Source organism: Sphaerodactylus townsendi, linkage group LG08 (genome assembly GCF_021028975.2).
Source record: "Sphaerodactylus townsendi isolate TG3544 linkage group LG08, MPM_Stown_v2.3, whole genome shotgun sequence".
Classification (NCBI taxonomy): Eukaryota; Metazoa; Chordata; class Lepidosauria; order Squamata; family Sphaerodactylidae; genus Sphaerodactylus; species Sphaerodactylus townsendi.
The window spans coordinates 18,947,246-18,958,703 of NC_059432.1; positions in this window are offsets into that span (position 1 = coordinate 18,947,246).

Consider the following 11,458-nt stretch of genomic DNA (forward strand, 5'->3'; position numbering starts at 1 on the left):
ATGCAGGAGATCAGGAGGCCAGGGGGAGCAAACTTCCACTTGTCCAGTTTCATACTTCTTCACCTTCTACAAAGAGCACAAGCAGTTTTTAGGTGAAGATGACTCAGATTCTTGGCATGTGCTTAGAACTCCCAAATCCTTTTGGAGCAGAGAGACTGTGGAGAGGGCTTAATGGTTCATATTAAAACCTGCATGGTGGCATTACATAGCTTGTGATCATAAAAGGTGTCAAAACCACCAGCATCTATTAATTGAACGGCTAATTTATTCATTGCATTCCTACAATTAGACACTATTGTTTAAACAGCTCCTGTGCGGGTAGGAAGCAGGGTGGAATCTCTGTGCCATATAAAATATTCATAGCTGCACAGAGAATCTGTGCCCTAATGCTTAAAATAGAGGGTAAATTGGCAAATGCTATTGGATTTCTCATCATTTCGTCCCACATGCGGCCTCCAGTCCGTTTAGAATTGTTAAAATTCCAGGATATTCTGCTGCCTTCTCTGGAGGATGCTGAGAAGAATTATGGACCGCGCTCAGAACCGATGGGGTAGAATGTCAAGAGAGTGAAAAGGCAGCAAAATCTCAGAGGAAAGAAGAAATGAGAGGGGACAGTCATTTAACTTGTTCCCTGCCAGCTACCAGTATAGTGGGGCAGGTAGGAGAATAAGGAAACCCCTCCTTTGAAGTGTCAGACAATGGCCGAATTCCCGCTGAAAATTTAATCTAGATACAACCAAGTTTCAAAAGAATTGGCACCTTTTCATCCAGGTTCCAACATCCTCACTGCAGCATGTTTCTAGTGAAGACGTCTAGGCCTGCCCCAGGGGGGAGGGGTGCCTGCTGTCAGGGGTGCAATTGTTATGCTATCAGCACCAAAATTTCAGAATATCTTTAGGAGACCCTCCTGATGATACCACCCAGGTTTGGTGAAGTTTGGTTCTTGGGGGCCAAAGTTATGGACCCTCAAATGTATAGCCCCCATCTCCTATTAGCTCCCATTGGAGTGTTTTTTTCCAAAAAGGTGCATATACAAGCAGGTCCAGGAAAATCCCATGATAAGGGGGGGGGGGCGCCAGAAATGGGACTGATCTGTGTTCCACCGTTCGGCAGTGGGGAGTTCACGAGGAAACCTGGATATTTCAGGTGACTATTCCAGGATTAATTGCCAGTGGGAAATCGCCTAATGTGTACTTTAATCCAAAAAGGAAAGCAGATGTAGAAACCACTTCTAATCCCAAATGTTACTTTCTTCCACTGACAGTTCCAAGTTAATACATAAGCTGGATATTTCTGTGGTTTTCAGATGAATTCGAAAGACCGTCACATTGTCTTTTAATGAGACATTGCAAGGAATCCCTTGTCACAAAAAAAAATTACTTTCAAGATGATGGCCACAGTGCAGTTCTCTGGTGGGAAGGGGGGATACCAAATGTATAAAGCCCCAGAGGTCTCAAAACAACCAGACCCAATCACCTAATTCTCTGCATTCCTGTGCAAGCTCTTCAGAAGTATGCAGGGCTGGCTTGTTTTGCAATGTGCTCCAATGCATGTGGTCAGAAGGAGGTGCTGCGTGCTATTGGCTTAGTGCTGGTCAGGTGATACAAGGAGCTAATAAGGATCCACCTGGTTGTATAAAGCCTGTAACTCTGGCCTAGCTCTTCATTCTCAGCATCCTGGCTTAGTGGATCTCAGTTTGCCTGTAGCTGGTTTTCTTCTTATCATTTAACCTGCCTTACCTGCCAGTTAGCTGCCTTGCTTTATATACCGTGTTTCTCCGAAAATATTAATTTTTGCTCCCAAAGATGCGCTATGTCTTATTTTCAGGGGATGTCTTATTTTTCCGCTCCACAGCTGCATGCTCTGGTGTTCTGACAGGTATGCTTCCAAACATGCTATGTCTTACTTTCGGGGGATGTTTTATATTTAGCACTTCAGCAGAACCTCTACTACGTCTTATTCTCAAGGGATGTCTTATTTTTGGAGAAACAGGGTATTTATTTAAAACACTGGCAGGTGGATGTTCTCTTGAGGCTCAAGGTAACTGTTAACTATCTGATTTGCATCTAGAAGGTCCCAAATGCAAACATCAGTAGAAAAGATCAAGGTATGTAAAAAAACCTTCACCCGAGACCCTGGAGAACTGTTGCCAGCCAGACTAAACGAAACTGACCTTGATAAAATGGGAAGGTTTCTTAACATACTGCTTGAGTCATGGCGCTGCTTCTGCAACATGGGGGAATACAGAAATAATCACACGTATTCTTCTCTACTCCAAATTTTATAGTGAAGAAAGGAACCATCTAATTTCCCCCACCCCCCCTTAATTCAATTTACACCAATTCAAACAACTGATATAGATTTGTTTTTTTGTCTAAAGTTTTGCTCGAGGATAGGGACCCTAATATTTCCTGTGCTGTGACAAAATTCTGTTCCTTTGCCTGTAAAAATGCAGTCTCGTGATAAACAAGTGGGCAAGTGTTCCATCATAAAGGGTTATACTTATTTCATTGTGGTCATGTAACCCCCATGCTCAGAATGGGTTGACCCAGTAAGGGGTGGAGACTCAAAGCAGCAAGAGGCTGCAGAGCTCATGTAGTTTGGAGGAGACAAGGCTACCAGACTCGGACCTTGGTTGTATAAGCCCTTAACACCTTGTTAAGGTAACTGCAATATTGTTGGGAACTACTGGGAAGGTAGTTGTTTGTTTTTGCTATGTTGTAAATGTTGGAGTTTATTGTTTCAGGGTTTCTTTTTGTGGTTGTAATGGGTGAGAGTTCTCCTGGAAACCTTCATCATGTTGAATCCTGTTCATCAAGCCCTTGGAGTCTTCAGGAGCCAACCCACTTGCAAAGAAGAATTGGACTTGGCAATAGCAGTAGACTGTAAATATGAGGACTTGAAAATGCAACCTGAACAGGACCTTGAAATGTGATGTTAAATGTTGATGTTATATGTTAAGAAAGTAAACCATTTTGTTCTTAAAAATTTGTTGTTGCAAACTCATTCCACGTTCTGCCCCACAGAACCCACAGATAGAGGTTACAGTCATTTTTGTACGTTGTAAATTTTGTATTAATTTGATGACTGTTTTAATTGCATGTCGTGTTTATGAGTTTTCCATTTTATGCATTTCTGCTATGCTGCTGGCCTAAGACTACTCGTTCAATTTGATTTTGATTTGACCTTGTGTCAATCCCCCTGCTCAGGCAACAAAATGCTTGTGTGGTTCAAAGGATTTTATTGAAGGCAAGTCAGGAACAGTAGAAAGACAGTTCTGGCGAAAGTGCACCAGAACAGTTGATAATATGGATAGCACGATCCCCTCCTGCACCTGGGAACAACAGCCTGGAGGCTCTTCCCAGTCACAAACCTCAAGGACAGAACTAGGAGATAACCAGGTACCTGCAAAAGCGAAAGCGCTCCCAGAGAATTCCCCCCTCCCAAACATGGCAACTTGACACCGTGATAGACCAATGATCCAATTCAGTGAGAGGCAGCTTCATTTGTTCACACCATCAACACCAATATTAACACAAGCCTTTATTGGAATATAAAACAGGAAAAATTTAAAAACAAAACAAGGTTAAGAAATACAGTTAAAATTACTAATTTCCAGTATAAAATTTGCAACCGTTTCACAAAAGAGTACATCAGAGCTGTTCAGGAGATTGGGTATTTTATAACACTCATGCCACTGAGAACATTGCAAGAAAATGGAATTCATGTATTTCATGTATATCTTATTGTATTTAGGGCATAGAAACAAAGAATGGTCAAGTGTTTCAACCGTAGCCATATCACATGAACAAACTCTTTTAGAATGTTCCATATTCTTATATCTTCCCTCCAGCAGAGCTGATGGCAGCACATTACATCTTGCAGTAGCCAAGGCTCTCCTCTGGGTGGGATTAATCAGCAGACGAAGATATGCTGCCATAATTCCATGCTCGCATGGGATTAATAATGTAGTCGGAGAACAGGTTGTCTTGGCAGCACGAGTCAAATTATGAAAATCAAGATCCAAGAGCCTATTCTTAACTAGTCTGAAGGCTTCCACCTTTGTGAGCATAAAGAGTGATTCCAAGGGGAAACCAATAGCTTTAACCTTTCTAAAGATCAAAGTATACCATTCTGAAATAAAGTGATCTGATAACAGAGAGGGAATATAGCTATTGGATCCCACTAGAAAATGTATATGCAACCAATATTTTATGGCCCAACACCAATATTAGCATTAGAAACATTTTTTCTTTCCACAATCAAAAGGAGAACTTGTTTATTTTTCATGCTGCTGTTAACTATACCTACATCATGATTACACTCTTGCATTTTGTTTCTAGAAGATGCTGAAAGCGTTGTGAGAACATGAATGGTCATCCTTTATCTACAGCAGTGGTCCCCAACCTATTTGAGCCTGTGGGCACATTTGGAATTCTGTCAGGCATGGCTGACAACAAAATGGCTGCCATGGAGGCGAGCCAGACACAAAACGATTGGCATAGTTTAACTTCAATAGCAGTGTAGATCCTTGTACTATAGTAGTAGCTACTGCCAAGGCAACATTTTTAAATAAAATCTGCACAGCCAATCAAATCTCCAATAGTCTTTGTTGGACAAAAGCCCTACCTGGCTTCACCCACTTCCTAAAAACACTTGGCAAGTGACAGCAAAGGTACTCTTGAGAAACCTGTATGCTACTTACACATAGCTATTGGGGTCCTTTGGGTTTCCTTTTCCAAACTAGTTATTCAAAGGAGTTCCCAATCGTGAGCATTGCTCTTGAACTGCACATACTATTTAAAAAAGAGAGTTGGAGAAGATCAGTTCTATTTGTGTTTGCTTAATCCTTCTGGCACACACAGCAGCAACGCTGCAGCTCAACCCCCAAATATAGGATTACCCTGTTAAAATGATGCACAGATTATGGCCTCTTTGCTGTGTGACTTCATGCAATTTCATTAGGCGGTCAGGAGAGAATTTGGTCATATGGAACAGAGAGACAGACACACCCCAAGAATTAAATTCCTAGGAAGTAAGACCCATTGAAGTCAGAGCTGCTAAGGCCGAAGAGTGTTTGGGTTTTCTAAGGTACAAGTGAATGCCCTGTGAGGCCAGAACTCAAGTCCGGCCTCCTCAGCTGTTTTGAGAAAAGATATGTTAAAAACAAATTCCCAAATAAAAAGCAAAAGACATCTGACATCAGAAACAAAAAGACAGTTTTTACTTAGCAGAATATAGAAAGTTACAGAAGGTGAACTCACCCAAGGGAGAGGCACGCCCTTGGTGCTCTCAAGCGAGAGACACGCCCCCTTCCGGGTGCTCTCGACTGAGAGGCACCCCCAACATATGAAGGACCTTAGTCTTTATAGTTACAGAGAATACAGACATCATACAGTTCATCCCCATAACTACGTACATGATCCATACCTCTTTCACGTGCTATAAGCATGAACCTTAAAATCCCATTGGATGGATCTGTCTTCTTGTCACATCAAGACAGCCTCTATTCTCCCTGTTACATTCCTTCTGTTATTCAAACGCTGCATGCTCGTGGCCCTCTACCCATATGCAAAGGGCAGCAATAAAACTAGCTTCTGCCTCCAAGAAAAACCTGTTTTCTAAGTTTTCTTCTGAGAAGAGATATACCTAGGGTATGCAGCATTCTTTAGGATCATAAAACTTTCCTTTCTAAAATGATTTTACCTTTAAACAGATTCTAACAATTATTCCTTCGATTCCAATACAATAGAATTATAGTGAAATACTAATACATGTGAATCTCTCATTATCATTTCTGTGTTCATTTAACTATATAGAAAAACACTTTTTAATTTAACTAATCACATTCATTTCTAACCCGTATAGTTGGTTCTGACAACAAGGTTATAAAATGCATATGTCTGCTGTCACGTTGGCCTTTAGTGACAAGATCTTAAAGATGTTATCTTTGCTTGCCTGCATACTCACTGACAAGCTTATAACATTCCTTTTGACCTTTTAAACATGCAGGCTTCTGGTCACTTATACAGAAGCACCATTTTGATTCTTCATATCTTTGGTTCATACAACTTCCATATTCCTTAATCAAATACAATTTATAGACATTCTGGTCCGTCCCCACAGCCCTGTCTAAGCTACTCAGAAGCCTGAACAGGGTGTGTAACTTAGCATCTGTGTGAAGATGAAAGAAGAATGAAAATAGGAACTGAAGTGCTTCAGTGTGCTCAGTTCATGAAGGAGTGGCTATTCATATCTGGCTCAGGATCCTTTTGTGTGCTGTACTGACTCAACACAAGTTAAGAGGCAAAGTCAGCCATAAAAACAAGGAATTTCCCTATGAAATGCAATACCCTGGGTCTGAAAAGCCATCATATTCAGAGAAGTAATTCAAGGTTGTAACCCATTCTTTCCCAGAAGGCCCCACAGTTTGGACGACTTATAGTCCCACTGGGGCTTGCAGCATAAAAATGGGGGACAGGCATCTTTGAGGTACTCTCTCCTAGTTCAGTCTTGATGAATATGGCAAACAGGAGGCTGGCATTTACAACAAAAGAGCTTATACTCCTACAGTATTTGTAAACTGGTTGTGGCTGGTATCGGTTTCTTTTCCTTGCCTGGCGTTCCCTGGAAGTTCTTCACTTCATAAATCTCTCATTCAACAATTCTGGGGATCTACTTTCTGTCATGACAACCAGAAATAGTCTTGTGGTACTTCAGAGACTGCCATACTTATTGTGGTATTACACTTTCATAGGCTTAATACTACAGAGACCTGTGAGTGTCGACCTGTGCCATTAACAGTGGCACAAACTTTTATAGGCCAGTATCCACTTTGTTGGGACAAATAGGTTCCAACCTATGATAACTTACACCATTATAAATTTGTTAGCCTTCAGTGTGCGACAAGATTGTTGCAACACTAGAAGCATCTATACAGGTGTTGAGGTCCCCACTGGTATATGAGAGTTTACTTTACCTGGTGAACTATCTCCTGCAATCTTGCTCTTTGTCTAATGACACCTGAAAATGGTTATCATAGGCTTTAGTGATGGGAGGGGCAGTCTGTCCTTGAGTAATCTGACTTTTAAACAGCTGTGAAGTATGGGGGAGGAGGCTGTGTTTTAACTGAGTGCTGGGGGGTGGGGGTGAGGCTCCCTTAGCCTCTGTGGTTTGGACTGTTAATTTTGTATTTGTATTGTCAAAGGCTTTCACAGCCGGAATCACTGGGATGTTGTGTGGTTTCCGGGCTGTATGGCCGTGTTCTAGTAGCATTTTCTCCCAACATTTCGTCTGCATCTTCAGATCCTCTGAAGATGCCTACCGCAGATGCAGGTGAAACGTCCGGAGAAAATGCTACTAGAACACGGCCATACAGCCCGGAAACCATACCACATCCCAATTTTGTATTTGTTATCTCTTTTAAAATTTGATATATTGCACGGGGAGCTGATCATTTAACCTCAGGAATTCTTGCCAATAAATCTGCGAACTTCATTTGGGCAACGGTGTTTGGAGCTGTGATTGTGTTTGCAAAAGTCCCCGTTTACGAACCCATTGAGGAAGAAGATCAGAGGAGGAGAGACCTTCAGCTCGCCCTCAGCAATTGAACTGCTGGGCCTCCCTGGCTGGGCTTCCTGGAGTGTTGAGAACGCATGAGAAGAGGGTGAGCAAACAAGCAGTTCCAAACATGGTGGTAGCGAAGCTGAAAATGGTGAGAAATGTTTGCAACAGGGAGTGTCACACTGCTCACGTGACCAGGCCTCATTGACAGAAATATCACATACTCCAGTGGGCTTTTCAGCCTCTAACAGCAAGTGTGGAATCTCAAAGTCCTCTTCTGACCACCCCTCAATAGACAGTTGTTGTAACTAGCAATGAACATTTTTTTAACAGATTGATATGTACAAATAGGTTTCTCTTTCCAGATGCTCAATTTCAAAATCTTTTAAGATTGTATAGGGTCCAGTCCACTGCACACCTAGTTCCCTACAGTTTTGGGAGATAACAGCAAAGTCCATTCTCCAACTTCTAAATTTCTGGGCTTTGCTTTCCTACCAAAAAACACCCCTATAGCTGCAGCACTGTGGCACCGGGACTCTATGTACCATTCATCTTCTCAAGGGCTAGGAGCTTTCCTGACTCCAGGAGTTGGCAACCCAACATGGAATGACTCCTTTAATCATTGAGCCTTTCTTCGAATTCTTCCCTGATATGCTCCATGATTGTTTCTCCCACCCCCACCATTTTATAGTATTGAGTCCAGCTGTGGAAAGAGATTAATGTAGGCTCCATTAACCGTAAAACTCTAAAACCCATTAAAACAGCGTTCAATACAAAATTGTCAGCGTCCAACATGTAAAACCCTTATTAAAAAATCCTCCCAAGGAGGGGGGAACAGTGGGTCCCATTGATGTTAAAGGGACCCTAGATGTAAAGGAGAACAGAAAGAGGGGAGCGCCAATCAGTGTCCGGTCCCACCAAAAGCCCGGTGGAACAACTCAGTCTTGCAGGCCCTGCGGGACTCACCAAGATCCTGTAGGGCCAGGACAGATGGTGGAAGAGTGGAGGCCAGCCACATCATCGATGGGCCGGGGACCACCAACAGATTGGCCTCTGCCAGACGCAGAGGCCGTGCAGGGACATATGGGGTAAGGTGGTCATTTTGGGAGCAGGAACATTAATCTTTGTCATGTGAACCACGCAGTTATTGGCGGAGAGAGGAAATGCCAACACCGGCCGGTTTGGCAGTAGGAAATCAAGAACACTGTCTCTACATCCCCATTAAAATAACATGAGTGGCAGGAACTTGCCAAACTATGTGAGCTGTGACAGATGACTGCCTACCACAGAAGAAGCACAGTTCCATGCAACTTCGCTCAACTCTTAAGTATAGCAAATGTACAAAATCAGTTCTCTTTCCTGTAGACACTGGCAAAATTCCATGTATGATAGAAGCAAAAATAAGACAAAGTGGTACTACTGAATTGTTTCCATCTGGTGGAAATGTGAATCGGCATTGCAAATGGTGCATTATGGGTAAAGGCAGCCAAATGCTTTCTTTAAAAACCCACTTGCCTCCAGCCAGGACCAGCTTCTACATTAGGTGTCCTTAAATAAAGTTAACTTGTAAGCAGTGTAATCCATTGGAATATAATTCTTTTATTTCTCAGGATCTGCCATTGAAATTCACAAATATTACAATAACTTTATCCATTCATTTACTGGTTGAAAATCACATTTTTTCCAGATAAGATCATGAAGCCCAAAGAGGAATTGTTACTAAATGGATTTCTAAGCATCATTTTGCTTCAGTGCTGAACAATGGGGAATCCAAGTCTCTTTCAGATCCAGGCAGGTTCTGAATGTCCATCTTCTTGTGCTTCATGTTTACTCTCCCAAATATAATTCCACTAGATCTCTGTACACTACAGTAGACATCCTTGGTGTTCATGGATTAATGATTTGTGATTTCACATTTTCATGGTCTGTTGTCCAAAGTGTTGTGGTTTCAAGACTGCTTTTATTCCCACTGTGCCGCTGCCATCATCATCATCATCATCATCATCATCATCATCATCATCATCATCACCATCAAACTTTGCAGAAAAGCTGATGGCTTGGCTATTGAGAGGCAGCAGAGGCACAGCTCTTCCTCTCAGTATTTCCATGTGATTTCACAGATCTCCGTGCAAAAGGCGAGGGTCTACTATACTAGACACTGGCTTTTCTTGAGTTTTCTCCCATTTAGAGCTTGGCTGTCATACATTTCATAATCACCCTGGCCTTTGCAGAATATCCCATGTAAGCGTTCAAAGAGGACCATGATTTCATGATGGACTTCATGTGGAGGCCCATCCCAGATTTCCACAAATAGGGATTGGACAGCCTGAACTTGTAATGATTTTTGTTGTTTGTTTGTTTGTTTGTTATATTTATACCCAACCCATCCCTGATTACAGCCAGGCTCAGTGGCTTACAAACAATTAAAACTACATGAAATATAACCTTATAATGAAACTGCAGTGTCGAAATCTAAAATAGATTCACAGATGACAGTGAATATAACATCCCATTCAGCCTATAATAAATCCCACTCTCAATTTCCTCCATTGTCTAAATCACCATAGAGATGAGTTGGGGGAGCAAGGTATAAACAGAAGGAGGGAGGTGCACAATTTAAATGTATAACAGCAAGTGCTTGATGGTATTTGAGACTCAATGGTTGATGGTATCATTGGTGGTGAGCAGTCGGGAGGCTGGCAGGATGATACAGCCACTAGCATGCTTCTTCCCCATTCCCTCAATTTTTTTGCCCACTTGAAGAACTGACATTAGCAAGTAGATGCTGGAAATTAAAACCCCACTTTCCTGGTCTTAGGCCTAGGTGTAGGTCCATATTTGGTACAATTTGTGGTCTCTATGAGTCTATGAAAGACTATGCTGCCATTTTTTTCCGTCATGGGATGGCTCCCTGTAGTTGATGAATCCTCTCTCCTGGTCCCAGTCAGTGGCCTGTACAGGTTACCACAGATTTTTCCAGTGGTCAAACTTTGTGACTTGGAAATATTTTCTGTGAAATTATTCCACGCACCTCCATCCCCCTTGTCATTTTGGGTTCCTCACATTCCCTTCCCCCCTCTCTTCAGGAGCATTTATTCCACATGCTACTGCTGAAAACATATTATTCCTGATGGTGGTGGGATGTCATCTGTGACTCGGAGGAACAACCCTCCCCTTCAGACATTTTCTTCTCCCGCTTGTCCTCCATTTTCAGAAGAAGAAGAAGAAGAAGAAGAAGAAGAAGAAGAAGAAGAAGAAGAAGAAGAAGAAGAAGAAGAAGAGGAGGAGGAGGAGGAGGAGGAGTTTGGATTTATATCCCCCCTTTCTCTCCTGCAGGAGACTCAAAGGGGCTTACAATCTCCTTGCCCTTCCCCCCTCACAACAAACACCCTGTGAGGTAGGTGGGGCTGAGAGAGCTCCAAGAAGCTGTGACTAGCCCAAGGTCACCCAGCTGGCGTGTGTGGGAGTGTCCAGGCTAATCTGAATTCCCCAGATAAGCCTCCACAGCTCAGGCAGCAGAGCGGGGAATCAAACCCAGTTCCTCCAGATTAGATACACGAGCTCTTAACCTCCTACGCCACTGCTGCTCCTTTTGTTATTTTGTTCTCTATTACAGATGTAATGTAAGGGCAGACACAAGCCAGATCAGTTGTCAGTTTCATCTTGAATGAAGGATGTCAAGTTAAGAAGAAGATGCCATGTGTCAGCAGTTAGGAGCAACCTGAGGATTCCCTGGAATTACACGTCTTCTCCAAACTACAGAGATCAGTTGCCCTGAAGAAAATGGCTGATTTGGAGGGTGGACTCTGTGGCACTGTACCAGAGGCGTAGCTACAAGGGGGCCTGGGGGTGCGTGTTGCACCGGGCGCGCGCCTGGGGGCAGCAAAAATTTCAG